Raw genomic sequence first — 17,140 nt, forward strand, 5'->3', positions numbered from 1 at the left:
TTCCTTAAAACTCAGAACAACCACCTGAGGTAAATGCTATTATTGTCCCTATGCTTGTAACCTCCATGTTATACATACGGTTGCCGACGCTTAGAAAGGTTATGTAACTTGTCCAAGGTCATACAGTTAGGAAGTGGTTAAGCCAGGATGCAAACCCAAGCTGCATGGCCTCAAAGTGTGCAGAATTTACCGCTGCACTACACTTCCCTCAAATGGAAGCATAGTAATACCTCATATAGACTTGTAAGGACCAACTAAAATAATGCATAAAAAATGTTAACATGGTATCGGCAGCATAATAAATGTGCAGTAAACAAAGAACTAGCAGAAGAGATCAGACATATACAAAAATCACCAGCATGTCAGGTCAAAAATAAATGCATGTCTCTAGGCTATTTCATGGACAAACTCCTTCTTGTAGACCAATCACTATACAGGGGGTTATAGTAGGAGGTTGTGCTGGGGAAGAATAGTCTGTGAACTACAATATTTGAGAATTGGATACAGTGATCTGTAATCTGAAAGAGTGATGTTTCATACATATGTAAATTTCTGAAGGTCATTTACAGAAAGGTTAAGTATCTGAAGGACCCTACCATTATTAAAATTCAGACTGTCTTCGTGAGAACAGTTTCCAATTAAGCAATGGGAAAATGCATCTGCTACAATTCTCCCCTTCCTTTACTCCCACCTCCCAATTTCCTTTAGGAAGAAAGAACTGCATGTAGTTTTTGTTGTTTTTTTTTCCAAAGTCTTAAAATAAAAATCCCCTAAAAAGGGATCCGGCTTTTAAAACCTTTTAGAGTTGTTTAGGGAAAAAAAATGCATAAAGAGCCAAGCGCTCATATTCTGGCCAAGTTATGAGCTTCTGAGAACAAGAGCTTGAGGGGAAGGCTGTTAACTCTTTCCCAGCAGGTTCGCACTGCTCGTAAAGCTCATCGCGCCCTCAGCAAGAGGGCCAGCCTGCCAGAGAACTGCAGGACTCTGCAACAAAAACGATGACAGTCTAAAATACGCCCTGTGCTAACTTCCGAACTGATCTGTCACCTCAGACTCTGCCTCGTTGACCGAGCAGCAGAATTTCAACTCCAATTAGCTCAAATGTGTTTCTGGGCAAAGAAGCAAAGCTAACGAAAGAAGAGATTTAAAGAGTATTGGGTATTTGTCAAACTTTTATTCTGTGGCTGTGTGCAAGGAGGGGATTCGACTTCCATTTTCTGCCAAGGCTCTGGGTCCAGCCACCTACCAGAAGGTAAATTTTAATCAGTTTACTGTATCATCTAATTGCATTTGCTTAACTGATTTGCATGATCTGATAAAGATATCTAAGATTTTTGCCTAATACAAAACTATTCATTTATTTTCTTTAAATCCTTTTGTATGATTTATAGAAAAGCTACTTAATAGGGAATTTTAACCCCTGTGTCATGTTTCCTTTCCTCCTCCAAGATTAAGTAGTAATTACTAGTAAATGATGGTTTCAGTGTAGAGCAAGAACACAAATGTAGAACTACTGTCAGCTGGAATTGCATTCAGATCTTGGTTAAATCTAAATCCTGAACTATGTTTTGTAGAAATACTTTACTAATTATATTAAATAAATATAATGAAAGTAGTTTTAAAAAACTTTCAAATCTATGTAGCGTGTGTGTTTTCCATGCCTAAATCACGTGAAGTTATTCAGTCACCACTGTTGCCCCGGTCTGTGCCTCACAACAATGTAGAAATGGAACATTTTGCTTTCCCAAAAGGTAGAAACACCCCTAGTACTATATTCTTCTGTGATTATTCTTTAGTTATTGTGACTGTTATTCCTTTACTGGTTCCCTTTTATAGTTTTATGACTTTCTCCTGTCTCCTATCATTTTAAAGGTATTCATAAAGATATGTAAAATTTCTCTAATTCCTAATTAGGTCTTATTTATGAAGGGGAAAAAAAGGAAGGGTACTCAAATTGCTAAAGAGATGATTATAACTCATACCATAAGCTACGATCATTTCTGGCTCTATCTTCTAAAATGAAATAAAAAAATAATGCAAGTCATGCTTATTCATTCCTCCAGGTATTAGAAGTCACCCTGCAGGAGAAAACCATGCTTTCTACTGCAGCTTAATACTGTTGATACTATAACCAAGAGGTACTGCAGAAAGAGAATCTTTCTTGTACAGCCTTTCATCTGCAAGGAGGTTAAATATGTCACCTTGGCATTGTAGCTGAGCTGTTTTCTGGCCCAGGGCCTAAGTACACTGAATAGAAATGTTCACTCGTCCCACTCAGCAGAAATCCTTTTTTAAAAATTGCCCCTTTCTTATGAATACTAGCTTTATTCAGTTCACAGCTTTTTCAGCTAAACTTTGATAGTTGTGCCCATTGTTAACTATGATTACTTACAAAAAAAAGGACACCCATCTTAGGCAAGATTTAAGTACACATTTCTGTTCATTCAACAAGATCTAGCAAAGCCAAGCCATCTGTTTTACCTACTTATCATCCAATCAACTAATGCTGCTTTCTACATTTTGAAAAAGAATATGTACATGTTATTAATAAATCTTGCCTTTTCTCTTTCAGGAAATTTTGTACAGCCATTTAGCAATTAGAGTACTGGGTTTCCTTTCCAGGTCCTGTGGGATTTAATCCCAATAGTTTCTCACATGCAGTTTCACTTATCAACTAAGTAAAAATAATAAAAGGTGATGACAAAATAAAATGAATAGTCATGTATCTGGCCAACTCCAGAACATTATTCATTTTATTTTCCTCTTGACCACTTGTTATTTTTATTCAGTTGATTTGTAAGAATATGCAAACACTGCTGTTTTAGGGAAGTTTAGCATGATGTCCAGAACATGTTGCGAATCTTCTTCCACCAAGGACATAAACAAGTATTGTTAAAAAAACTTCAGGTGCCCTTTTCCTTCACACATCATTCTGCAACAGCTTTTCGTGAAGGAGAAGGGAGCCCCATAAATCCACGGGAATTTCCCCAGTAGACCTGGCTGCTCAAGAGATGCCCAACTAGCCTGGGGTCTGGTTCGTGCAGGGCCCACAGGTCATCTTACCCTAAGAGCTTTGTTCTGGGCATCAAAATGTAGACAGAATCCTGGGAAACAGAGTGACTGTAGGGAGGTGGTGCAATAAAGTGCCTAAGATCGGGGGCTCTGGAAGCATACAGACCTGGTTTACAACTGGGCTTCATAGACTCTGGAAAACGACTCTTTGAGCCTCAGTTTCCTCATTTGTTGCAAATGGGGATCATAAAATTAGCTGCTACCACAGAGGCGTGTTGTAAAAATTAAGTGAAAAAAACAGCTATGCCAGGTATATGAAGCAATCAATCGATCATAGCTAGTATTAAAGCACCAGCCTACCTATATGTCCTTATTGAAACTCTGTAGGAGGGAATTCACTCCAGTTTTTCCCTCAAGGTTTCTTCCTTATACTTACAGCTTTGCTGTATAACAGAATGTCAGTGCCCGGTCTCTGCCTCAGAGTCAGCACAGCAAGGTGGACAGAGCATGGGTTTCAGACCCTAACACCCTTGGGTTTGAATCCTGACCCTGCCTCTTACAGGTTGTGTGGTTAAGGCAGCTACTCAGACCTCCAGGACTCAGTTTACCCATTTATTAAGCAAATAGTGACACTATTACCCACAAATGGGGTTGTTGTAGAAATTAAATGATTTTTTTTTCTAATGCTAAGTATAGCAACTGGCAGAGTACTGAACACACAGTGAGAAAGTATTTGGCTATTCACTTAGAATGATTTTTTTGGTATTAAAATTGGCAATCAGGAAGGAAATAGCCTTTAAATTAATTATCTTTTTTATCGAAAGAAATGAAAAAATAAATCTGATACTACTGCATTCCCTCAGGGGCCTCAGCATGAAGTATTTGTTACTGCGAGTATGCTTCATCAATTAGTTGCCAAGTCAAATGAAACCAGAGCGTTTTCTGTTTCAGATTGCCGTTAAGGAAAATGAGAAGAAATGCTGCTCTGCAGTCAATTCTCTTTGATTGGCCTACTTGGACAGGGGAGAAGGCCCCCAGCATTTCCCCTTTCTAATCTTTTCTAAAGGAAAGAATAGGGGTTTTGACTTGCTCTAAGGGGTATTTTCCCTCTCTAAGTGAAATTCAAATGAGAGGGTTTGTTTTTTGGTTTTTGTTTTTGCAAACCTCTCCCCTATGTTCCTGTCATTGAAATGTCAGCTGCTTTTTCTGGCTACACGTAGCAGGAGCAGCCTGTCGTCATAGCAATGAAAGGGTATAGAGGGACTCAAGTTTCATGACCCACTCTGTGAAATAACTCTTAATCTGCTTTAAAATCCTTCTTCAGAAATGAAATCTCTAGTCCTGGCTTGTTTCCTTCCTATTATGCAACCAACTTATGTATACCAATTGCAGTAGCTAAATGTCTTCTTTAAAGGCTCAATGAATAGATGTTAAGAAAATGAACAAGGAAACTACTAGCATGGTGACCAGCTTATTGTGTAGTACAGGGGAAAAACAACTAAAAAGGCAAGGAAAAAGAAATAGAAATGACCTCACTTCATAGCACACACTTCACACCCAAAACACATCTGTTTTGCAAGTTCCCGTTGCCTCCTCCCAACCTCGCGATGTGCAACAGATACTGTAGTGGTTATCGAGGGGGATTCCGGAGCAGGCGGCCTGGACTCTGGTCCCAGCACTCAAAACGTCCTAATTGTTTTGTTCTTTTATCTTATCCACTTTTTGCCTCCACCTTCTAATATTTAAAATAGAAATGATAATAATAGTCATAAAATTGTCTTGGGAATTGAATGAGATACTGTATGTAAGTCTCTTATTATACCATCTGACCAGTGGTAATGGTTGGCTGTTAAGCCCGACAAACTTCAGTTTCCCCTTATTGTTAAATGGAGAAAACAGCAAATGCATGAGATTGTTGGAAGATTAACTGAAATAATGACTATAAGTGCTCAATAAGTAGTTCTTTTAATATTTTTCATAAAAGGTCTAACTCTAATTAAAGAATGGCTTTTTTTCAGTTTTGAATCTCCCAGTAATGAACTAAGGCCTCTGAGGTATTATTGTGTAAACATGAACCACTGATTTACTAAAGAGGAAAAAAAGAAAAGGAATAAGGCTTTTTACATTTATAATGACTAAAGAAGATTCTTGATTAACAGTAGGGCAAAATGTATTAACACATCTTATCTTTCATTAAAATGTTTTTCATTAAAGTTTCTGTTTTAGTTTCTCCAGTGTTTTCTGGGTCATGCAATTATGTAAATAAGTACTATTTTAATGTTATGTATCAAACAACTAATGTATTCAATGTTCTATCTTAGGCAAAATGCCAGAGACACTAAAAGGAGCAAAACTAGAGAGGGGCTGTGATCTTGTAGTTAGGGAGAAAGTCATTAATCACATCATCGCATTAATACAAAGTGTATATGCTCAAACATAAAGTGACCTCGTTACAAAGCCCTCTTCATTTCTGTAATGAAAAGTCCTCAGCCAAAGTCTTTAGCCAACCGAAATGCACAGGTGGATAATATAATATATATATTCAGGATACTTACTCTGTTGTCATACATGCATATTTTGAAATCTCATTTTATTGTAAGTATTTTTTACTTATAAAAATGACTTCTTCCCATAGTTCATGAAACAATTTTGTTAAACCTTTCCATATGCATCTTTAACATCAGGGCCTGTGTGCACTGCATCCGCTCTGTAATCATCTACTGCAGAGTGCACCATCAAGCCTCCAAATGTTGTTTACAGCACACTTCTGAAAAATCTGCTGATGCTGCACATGTGATCCCTGGGCAGGAATTCTCATTCTGTGGTGACGATCTCTACATGTTAATTACTTACTATATTCTTTTTACCAATGCTCTTTAAATGGCTTATTTGAAACCACTTTAGTCTGTGGAGTGTGGCTTTCTAAAATTGTTCTGTTCCAACATTTGCAATGAAGTCATACCTCAGGAATAATTACTAAATCTGCTTTTAATATCTTTGTCTTCTTTTGTATTGTCAAGGTGAACTTAAAAACAAAAATAAGTATTGCGTAAGGTCATCCGAGGCTCTTTTCTTGAAATGGTACTTTATTGTTCAAAATGAAATAATTGAGAAAATGACCTTTAATATGCGAGACCTCAGAATTACTGGAATATAAATTAAATCCCTCTTTTTTATAGCATGATGTTAGGGGGTAAAAAATTCAAATAATATTCAACATGTATCGTACATAGTTATACACTGACATAAGTGTTAAGAAGGCAAAGAGGGCAAAGCACTTGTGTTCTAAGAAAGTATGTGAGGAGTCTGACCTCCATTCAAGGTCAATGATGGCTTTTCTTGATGCAAAGTTTAGAGATTAACTCTGTGGGGGCGGTGTGTGTTGGGTGGTGGTACAAGTGGATGCTTGGCAAGAGAATTCTGAGAGTATAAACACCTTGCACAAAGACCCTGCAGCAGGTGGGACTATGGCCTATTCTGCAAAGAGGGAGAAGGCCAGCTCCTCTGAGCAATGGGTAGAGCAGTGGGAGAGGCAAATCCCACGCAACTCCCTGTAAGGTCCTCTTCCCTGAGCACTAAAGGTATTTATCCTCTGCTTGATTCATGTTTAATGTGTATCTTTCATGTCTCTGTTGAATTCTGGTTAGAATCAAAGTCCTGAGAGGCATGAACCGTGTCTATCCCTAGCTCAGATGCTCATGGCAGTAGGCTCAGTTAGGAAGAATTATAGGCAGTTGAAGGTCAGAGCTCCAGAAAAGTATGTACCTTTTGAGTCTGAATATATTATATACACTCCTAGGACAGGGCACCTTGATGTCAGATGATGGTGACTCAGCAGAGAACTCGAATTAGAAGAATATCTTCTTTAATCCTTCAGATAACTTTAACCCCAAGCTATAAAGCTTTCCAAATAGACTCATTAATACTTTAAAAATCCTAAAGCATCAGTGTTAATTCTGGATCAGGTAATAGCACATATATGTATGCCAAAATATGACTAAGGGGTTTGCTCTCTGATAATGAGGGCTTCAGTTATCTTGTAAAGACAGAGTAAAGGAGAATGTTTGGTTTAAGTCTGATTATTAAGTATCTTTAATAATCATTTTGTTTACTGCATTTTTCTAAAAGGAAATTTTTTCATAGTTATAATAATTACTAAAAATAGCATCCTGCAAGTTTCCTCTGATATAAATGAATTCAGCAGAAGATACCTCTTCTTGTTTGGAAGTGTGGAGGTACATACTCCAGGAAGTGATAAGACCATATCACTTCCTAGAGTATGGAACAGTACTCCAGGAACAATAATAAGAAAACTACAATAACAGGGAAACAGTCAATGTAAACCTCTCCTTCTTCTAAGGTATATGGTATGACTTTCTCAGGCCTTTTGCCTTGAGACCAGATAAGATGAACAGATCAAGAAGCAATCATCTATTTTGAAAACCAAAAATGCTAAAGTGGGGTTTTTTTGGTCCAGATGGAAAGGGGACGGACTTTAAGTGACTGAGACTGCCAACTGAGGAGCCAGCAATTGGGGCGGAACTCAGGCAAAATGAGGAAAATTCAATTAGAAAGACTTGAAGCAATAGCTACCAGCACCAAAAGTTCCACGAAGTTGTTGCTATAACCAATACAAGAGATGGAAAAAAAAATATACTCCAAGCCTGGTCCTCCCTTTAGAGGTATGGATGACCATGTTTACACCCATCCACACCTCCTGGGACCAGTTCAGCGGTGGTCAGTTTGTGAAACCCTTAAAAGAAAAAGAAAGAGAAGGGAGATAAAAAGAGAGAACAGGGTCCTGGTCAGATGGCTAAGTTGGTTGGAGAGTCATCCCATACACCAAAAGACTGTGGGTTCGATCCCTGGTCAGGCACTTTTGGGAGGCAACTGATAGATGTTCTTCTTGCACATAGAAGTTTCTTCTCTCTCTTCCTCTCTCTATCCCTTTTTTCTCTCTCTAAAATCACTAAAAACATGTCCTTGGGTGAGGATTTCTTTTTAAAAATTTACTAGAGACAAAAAATTTTTTAAAAAGAGAGAGAGAAGAGATATGTATAAGGAGACAAGAAGTGGCCAGTGGAGACATAGTTAAGTAGATTTAAGTGGCACAGCAACATGCAGAGCTCAAAAACAATATTTATCATTGTAAATGTAAGTTTAATTGTGTAAATTACTTATATTAATGTTAAAAGGCTATAGGAACTGAAAAGAAGTCAAAAAGAAAAATCTACTCTGACCTAACTTTATTCTGCTTTAAACTTTTAGAAAATATCATAGAAACTGAAATGGCACCAATTACAAATAAGAATTCAAAATGAACCAGAGTGCCCAAAGTCTATTCTAGTTGTTTGCGCAAATTCACTCCTAAATCTAGATGGAGAATGATGTTCTAGGGTGTGTCAAGCTTTCAGTGTCCTCCCTTTCTCTAGGAGATAGACATTTAAGACCAAGAGTCAGGGTTTCATTCAGAGGAATGACCTGTGTTTCCTACCAAAGGCAATGTCCGAGCAATATTTGCTGTTACACGCACTACTCTCCACCCCCGACCTGCAGGGCCAGGCACTCTGTCTTGGAAGCCAGAGCTGGCGCTGCTCTATGAGAGACTGGGGTGGCCGACACACACATAGTCCTTTCTGCCAGTGCCTTTCAGACCAATCTCAGCAGGCTCAACGGGGCTATCTTTCCAGCTAGTGGGGAAAATTTTCAGGTCCTTTTCCTGGTTTTCCTAGGGACAGAACTTGTAGACCTGCTGAGAAATCTAATTACAGTCTCCTTTCATAGTGAAATCTAATTATGACCTCTCCCTTGGTGAAAGCCAATTCTTTTGATACAAAAGGAAGCAAAATAAAGAGGTCTTGTTCAGGGGATGCGCCTGTGTTCTGCCTTCTCTCTTAAGCAACTATGCAAAAAGGTTACAGTGACCTTGGCTTGCTTTGCTTGGAAACGATAGTCATAATCTATTATTACCCTATTCCCCTAAGAGGAAAAATATTTTCTAATCTAATGCCAGGATTTTCTGGGGATTTTTCAGGGATTCATTTTTTGGGTAAAGTGAATTTTGAGTTACCCTCTTCCCAAGAGAACTTCTCTTATTGAACTTGGAAGGTAGCGTTAGACAAGTGAAAGAGGTGTGAGTTACTGAAGCCCCCATCATCTCTTTCTGACATCTTCAGCGTTCTTTGCCACCCTTTCAGCCAATTTGTTTGTTTGGGAATAATGAGAAAATGCACTGCTGCTGGGAGAAATAGCACCTAAAATTTCTAACACCTAATTGAGATCAATGGAGACAGTTATCAAAATACCCATTTATGGAAATACATATTTTACAAATACCTGGCATAAGTCTATAATTTGAAACAATAAAATTACTAACTAAGTTCTAATAAATCTTTATCACTACTATGTAATCACTCTAACCACTGAATAGGAATGAAATCCAGATTTGCAGCTTATCCCAAAAAATGGGCAACATTCAGTCAACTAATAGGTTTTTAACTACAAGTGTGGTGAGAAGTGGTAAATGCTTTATTTTGTTTTTTAATGGATGAAGTTTAGCTTAGGTTTAATAAAAGTGCTGTGCACTTTTTATCTATGTTGGTAATAGGAGTAAATAAACAAGGATGAGAATCACTATTCAGAGTGACCTTCAAACAACTTTGAAAGCAGAGCTTGTTTACTGTGCTTGATTCAACTTAAGTTACTTAGTCATCCATATAATATGATAGGGTCCCAGTGTGAAGGTGGCCTGAGATCTACAAAAGTCAGAACAATTGAATCTTGATTATGGGTCAATGAAAGCATGTAGCTGGTTTCAAGACACCGTGTGGTCAGATCTTCACACTCTCTTAGCACATTGGAATTATTTGTAACTCTCAAGCCATTAGTTCAGAGGATTCTCCAAACTTTTTTTGGAACCAAACAACTTAGAGCTAACTCTAGAGCAATACAGCATTTTCTAAAAAACCAAATAGAAATGCTAAACCCTTCTTTTTTCTTTCCTTCTTTTTTCTTCCCTGATACCCAATTTTAGCGCATAACAGTAGGCTTTGAGGACCTACCTCATAGTGGGATGTAGATTAAGTTCTCTCTAGGAAAACTTTTCAGTTATCTCCTTTTTTAAAACCACCAGCTTTTTAAAAAGATTTTTATTTATTTATTTTTAGGGAGCGGGGAAGGGAGGGAGAAAGAGGAGAGAAACATCAATGTGGGAGAAAAACATGATCAGGTGCCTCTCACACGTCCCCAGTTTGGGGACCTGGCCTTCAAACTTGGTGTGTGCCCTGACTGGGAGTCAAACCATCCACCTTTCAGTTTGCGGGACGATGCCCAACCCACTAAGCTATACCAAATTGGAGCATAATTTCTTAAAATACAGGTAGAGGAATACTAGATTTGTTTTAATCTGGGAAACTTTGGGGTTAAACCTTGGTACTCCCAAGGTTGAATTCAAGTGCTCTTGAATTCAGTAGCTTCCTAGAGAGACTTGGGGTGGTGGGGAGTGGAGTACCAGCATCAGCTCACTGATAAAAACAGCTCATCAATCTCTTCTTCTAATCTGAAAATAACTTAAAGTGATTGATTTCAAAAGCAAATGTTTTCTTATAATTTAAAAAATACTCTGGGTGGGAATGTAGGGAGTTATTATAGCCTGACGTCTGAATATGATTAACTTTTCTTTCCCAAAAGGTGACATACAAAAATCTAGCCCATGCTTACTCTGTTTGGTTCTTTGTTGTTTTATTATTTCTCAGATTCTATGGATGACAGCCACAGTAAGGTCTGTGGTCATGGCTGGAGGGAGCTGACTCACCTCAAGCTTCCCAGCATCTTGATAACAGGGTTAATATCTCTAATAGCCTGGTTATTAAATGTGGCGTGTACATTTTAGTGCCATGGAAACAAAATTATTCACCATCCAAAAAGAATTTACAACAGATTCCCTTGCACAGTACTATTTACCCACTTTGTTTCAATTGGCTAATTAGGCTACTTTTCATTAGACAAATTTCTATCTGTTCTGGGACTAACTACCCAAAAACAGTGTTTTTAGAACAATGTTTAAAAAGTTCAGTCGATTGAGTTAACGAATTGGGTTCCCTCTGGGTTGGGAAGGGAAAAGAACAGAACGACTAATTTACTTCTCAAGGTTCTAGATTAATGTTGATATCATAACAGCCGAGAGATTGCATGAAAAGAGAAATGGGGAAGAGCACCATAAAGCAAAACATGCCATGTTCCAACACAAAATTCTCTCAGAGCTAGTTGCCCATATTTCTTTCTGAATCTCTTCAACTCCATAGCACCTGCAAGTCTTGTGATTGTATCACCGAAATCATCTTTATTGCGCGCTCATCGCATTTTAATACCTTGTAGCTTTTGATTTCCTCCAAAGATAAGGCCTGCTATGCTTCATTTAAAAAATGTGTACCCACTAAGACAATGTAGGTAAGGAAAAACTTCTACTTCCTTAGGTTTAGTAATTGGGCCCTGCAAACTAAACTGATAGAAGATAGGTTAACAAAAGAAAATGGCTTATTCATTTGCACATAGGAACCAAGAAAGGTACTGACTCCCTAAACTGTTGAAGTTAAATGCTTATATACCTAACTTAGTAGGAGAAAGAGAGTGGGGAGAAGCGGCTTCTGTGGGAAGAACAAAAGCATTTCATTAGAAAAAAAGACAAACGGATGCTTAGGAAAAACGGGAGATAAAAGAATTTGTGGTGTTTGTCTCAGAGGTATAAGCAGTCTTTTTGTCTTGTTCCAGGTCAGAAGTTTCCCCTGGAGAAGCATTCATAGTAGGTTCACTCCTGTGATCTCTCTCCTGGGAGTAGAAGCCTCTCCAAGAGGAAATTTATGGCAGTTCTCATGTCTCAGAAGTTTTTGTTTTTAGTCAGATAAGGGAAGCTACAAAAAAGTTTCCTTCTGCATCTGTTGAATCTCAAACATCTTCATTTTAAAATAATCTTGATACCAACTCTAAGGTTCCAAGTAGGTCCTCACAGCAACTATAGGAAAACTTAAAACAGGGCAGCACTGAGGAGCGGGAGGCAGCTTCGTTGGCAGGAGATATGAAATTATTCACGTCCATGAATCCTAAACTTTGAATCAAGGGTTGGATTGGTCCCTGTCCCAGTAAGGAAATGATAGATTGAGGGAGGAAAAAAAGAATTAGGGATTGGAGGAGAGTATAATTTAAGGGGTTTTTACCAAGGTGTAGGTTAGGGTATAAAGGAGCTACAAGGGGTTGTAGGAACAGGTTAGTAAGAATTAAGCTGGCAGGAGCAGGGGAAAGGAGCATTTTCTGAACCAAGAGGGACACAGTCACAGAGAAGGAGCTGAGAAAATACATACCCTGATTTTACTCCCCTCCTTCCCTCAAATCTCTCCTGCCAGTGTTTTCTATTGGCCGAACCCAACAGAAACCATCAGGCGTGAGGACCTGATCATGCAATTCACTTGGGCCCCAGGACATCTCAGGGTGGATCAGGTGGAGAGTGGGCGTGAAGTGACTCTGGAAGAGCAAATGCAAAGTATCTACATATTTAGAAAAGAAAATCTCTTTTCCATAAGGAAAACAGGATTCACAGCTGCAGACCAGCAGTATCCCCTCCTTGTGCGAAAGAACCTTCTAGTGCTTTCTTTATGAAAGCATAAATAAACAGGTTTTCCGCCTTATTTTCAAAGAACTCTTCATTCCCCAGCCACAAAATCCATTAGGATCTATTGTACCTGCTTCTTTCAGAGAAGGCAGGTAATGAGTAACGATGCACCACTGGGGAAAGCAATCATTTCTCCTCTTCAATGCGCTGGCCCTCACCAAAGCACAAGAGAAGCGCCAACCATGTGCTGAATTCTGGAGGGACTTCTGCTTGGACTCAGTGCTTTCATTAGTGGTTCAAACAAGAACTGCTGGTCAAAGCCTACATTGTTCCTCCATGAGTCCCAACACCATGGGAATGAGGTTACTTGGAACTGTTCTTAGGTATGATTTGCTGTTTTCTTAATCCTGGAAGACAACTACCCCAGTGAATAATTCTTCGAACATTCACAGAGCTGAAAGCATTTGACATTCCTCTCCCAGCTTTAGCAGAACTTAACAACTGACTCGCTCTATTAACAAAAGAAGAGAAACTATTTCCACTGAATCCAAAGAGGTTTTATATTATGTTGGCAGAGTTTAACAAATAAAGAAAATTCAAATGAGAGTAGTCAGAAGAGAAAACTAAGAACCTGACATTCAGGGCAAAGAAATTCCAGGGAGGTGGAGAATAAAATAAATTAGGGGGTGGAGAGGAGAACTAATGGCAGAAAAAGAATGGGATTAATGGATCTGATCATTTTGGTGGTGAGGTAGGCTTCCAAAGGTGAATCATCATGCTATTAACACTGTGCAGCAAATCATTCAGATATTATTAGGTTCTGCAACATAACAAATGCCACAGGCAACGTGATGAGCCTTACTCAAGAGTGGATCAGAATTTATGAAGTTTACACAATGTGTAGTGTCCTCTTTTTTAAAAAATAGAAAAATCAAAATTAAGTACAGGGCTTGCACAAGTGAGAGCTGAAGATTTTTAGCTTCATGGTACATCCACCCATGGCCATAACCAAATGTCTGTACCCCAAATAATATGCAAAAAAGGGAAGGGGAAGAATAAATAAATGTAAATATTAGAAAACCTCACATTCACAGATAAAGAGGAAATGAAAGGATAGATATCATAATATGATTTGAGCAAAGAAAAACAAATACAGTCAAAATAATTTCTCCCATTGCCCCAGGGGGCAGGGTGTGGTGAAGACTTGCTGAAGGGCTAGCAAATGCCTGAGGAAAAGAGCAGGGCACTGACCCCACGGACCCGTTCCACAAGGAGTTGTGAAATGAAGCCTGGTGAGGCCAGCTGAGTGGTGAGTGGACAATAACATGAAGAACTCTGAAAGGAATGATGAAGAAGTGTGGAAATATGGCTATTGCACAATCTTGCCAAAGATAAGTTGTAAGGATCCTCTAAATACAATTAAAGTAATCCTTCAATTCCACATTATAGAAGATGGAGAATGTATTAATTTCACCTGAGCTAGAAAAAGAAAGATCTATGAAAATGTCCCCCAAAAGCCACCCCTTTTGAAATTTTCACATCCTATGGCTTCCACGCTTATTTGTGACTGGGCACAGCGGCACAGAGGGATGTGCAGGAGGCTCTCACTGGATGGATATGATATGGAGGTCAGGTCACAGTGGGAATGCATGAGTGTACATAGATGAAGTGCTTGGCATTGTACCTGACTTGTAATAAAATCTCAAAAACTGTAAGTTATCATATTAGCTACTATATTCAACAGTCAATGATTAAATCTACTTTTTCAGTAAAATAGGAATTTGTGAACATAAATGATTCTACTACTAATGAATATATTTGAGTACTATGTTACTCAAGATATTTAATGTTTATTCAAATAATTTATTGCTGCTTACAAGCTTAGTGACTTAAAACAACAACTATTTCATAATATCTCAAGATTTTGTGGGTCAGGAGTTTGAGTCAGTCACTCGAAGGTATGGAGAAGGTATGGAGAAGTGTGCAGGGTTGTCCAGCCCATGGACCACTGGCTGCACGTGGCCCAGGATGGCTGCGAATGCTGCCCAGCACAAAATCATAAATTTACTTAAAACATTATGAGATTTCTTTTGTGATTATGTGTCACAATGTATTTAATGTGTGGCCCAAAACAACTCTTCCTCTTTCAATGTGGCCCAGAGATGCCAAAAGTTTGGACATCCCTGCTAGAAGGTCTAAGGTGGCTCTACCACATGTTCTGTGTAATTATGAGGACAGGTGGACAGCTAGGATCTGCAGGGACTTTTGAACAGTGTCTTCTGTGGCATGACAGCCCCTAAAAAGTGGCTCGAGGCTCCCAAAATAAGTGTTCCGAGTGATCCAGGTCAAAACTCCAAGACTTCTTATGAATTAACCTCCAAAATCCCAGAACATCACTTCTGTCTCAGTGAGTTGATCAAGTCACTAAGGCCAGCCCAGATTCAAAGGGAGGAAAATTCAATGGAAGAGCAGCAAAGAACTTACAGCCATCTTTACTATACTAGAGTGTTTATATGTATTAAAGGGAAAAATGTTAGAAATTGTCTCAAGACTGCTACCCACATGACTTGAATAGAGTTGACGGTCCCAGTGTTTCATGAATAGAGTTCCATGCCCAGTGTTTCATCTGGACATTTGTTTTGATAGTATACAGAGCTGGCCAACAAAAAGACTCTGGACATTTGAAATTCCAAATCCTGGGTTTCCCCAGAAAGACCATATATCAAAAAAGCAGTTTAACTGTCATCTTTCAAAATTCCAGTTGAGGTTCTCCTGAAAGTTTGGTAATGAGACACTCTGTTCCTAATGGAAGGAAAAGGCCCTCCTCGAAGTTCTGCGCCACCTCTCATCTTCAACTTCTCCAGACCCATGAAGAGGATTGGTGGTTCAGGGTGAAGAAAGAAATAATTAAGAACTCTAAGTAAAGGGATGAATTCATGTCTCTGTAATTATTGGGGTTTTTAAGCCATTTTTTGCCTTATGAGTGTCTAAAAAAATTATATTTCACTTCATGTTTATAGTTGGTAAAATAATCAAATGACTATATACAATCACATTTGGGTATCAAAACAACAATAGAAAATAAATAGGAAACATACTATTATTTTTCCTATTTTGTAGGTGAAGAAACCTGTCACTTGACAAAAGGTAGCTCAGGTCAGGAACTTAGATCTTCCAATTCAGTACCAAGTATCCTTTCAACTATGCTTCTGCTTTTGAATAAGCTCATATATTTGGGAAAAATAATGTCTAATTTCACTTCAACAGTGCTTATTTAAATATTTAAGAATAATAACTCTGTATTTAAAAATGTGTCAAATTTTTCCATTTTTCTCCTCGTTTTATTTGTTCTTCTGCAAAAATAATAATCTGTGTTTGTAGAAAGTGCACACCAAATTTGAATGTCTTAAAATATATGACTTTTTACTTATCCAAGAATAAATGGTATTCATCATACTTAGCAAGAACATCATGGGTTTTATTTTCAAAGTACTTTGCAAGTAACAACTAATTAAGCCTCCCTGTAGTGTTCAGTATGACAGCTGTTTTCAAAATATCTCTCCTTTCTCAGCACATTTGTTCAGTTCCTAAAATAAGAAGCTAAAGACCATGAAATTATTTTGATGAATGTGTGGCAAATACAATTAGCTCATGAGACAAAAATGCCCAGTAACTTGTCTAAAGGACAATGTGGAACTCAAAGCCTTCTACATTCTAGTTACTGGATTGTTCCACAAGGTCTTATCTTCCAAAATTCAGCACAGGTATCTGCTTTATAATTGAAAACTTGAGGTGGTTTCCCAGTTGGATCATTCTAAATGACAACCATAGTCTGCCTTTAAGTTTTGTTTTCAGTTTCTGGATGGAAATATAAATAAACATGAAGGCCCTGAGAAACTGTTCCATCCTGGGACACAGTAAAGAGTCAGGGACCATGTAAGAAATATTGGATTGACTCTCAAAAAACCTGCGCAACTGGCCACTGAAGGTCATAGGACAAACCCTATACTTATCCTATGTTTTAATATGTCTCCCCACAGCTATGCCAAGATTCTCAGCATTCTAGTAGCTCCTCTGGAGTAAAGCCAAGGTGAAAACACCTCTTACCTGGGACTAGAAGGATATTAATTCAAGAACATTCTTATCTTCTAAGTATGGATTAGATGCATATAAAAAAAAAACTAGAATTTAAATGCATGAAATACAGGACAAGTGAATTTGCTTTTAATGAATGAACTAATTGTAAAAATGTTCTGTAACCAGGATGCCCAGGCAGCTCAAAATCCCTAAGAGGAAGAAGACATAAAAGAGAGAGGAGAAAAAGTAAGGGACAATAAAGGCTCATTTCCCTTAACACTTAATACAAAACATAAATGACTATAGTGATATTGATGAGAGGACCAGGCAGAGCAATGGAAATAATCACTTATATGTTTATGTTACTTCAGAGTTTGCAAAGAGCTTCCCCGCCTTCATGGCTTCCTTTGACAATGGAGGGAATTGTCATTCCCATTCTATAGATGA

General features: G+C 38.2%; 1 protein-coding gene across 2 annotated transcripts in view; it reads left to right on the top strand.

Annotated features, from left to right (window-relative positions):
• The first annotated feature begins 901 nt into the window (after positions 1-901).
• SPARCL1 (SPARC like 1) overlaps positions 902-17,140 on the top strand; it is a 51,943-nt gene continuing 35,704 nt past the window's right edge. The window contains exon 1 of one of the 2 annotated variants that reach the window (XM_054591760.1): positions 902-1,252. The gene's annotated coding sequence lies outside the window, so the exon portion shown is untranslated. The remainder of the gene's footprint in view (positions 1,253-17,140) is intronic. The other variant, XM_054591759.1, reaches the window with a different exon arrangement.

The sequence above is a fragment of the Pteronotus mesoamericanus genome, unplaced genomic scaffold (genome assembly GCF_021234165.1).
Source record: "Pteronotus mesoamericanus isolate MK-2021 breed Mesoamerican mustached bat unplaced genomic scaffold, CSHL_Meso_final scaffold_232, whole genome shotgun sequence".
NCBI lineage: Eukaryota > Metazoa > Chordata > Mammalia > Chiroptera > Mormoopidae > Pteronotus > Pteronotus mesoamericanus.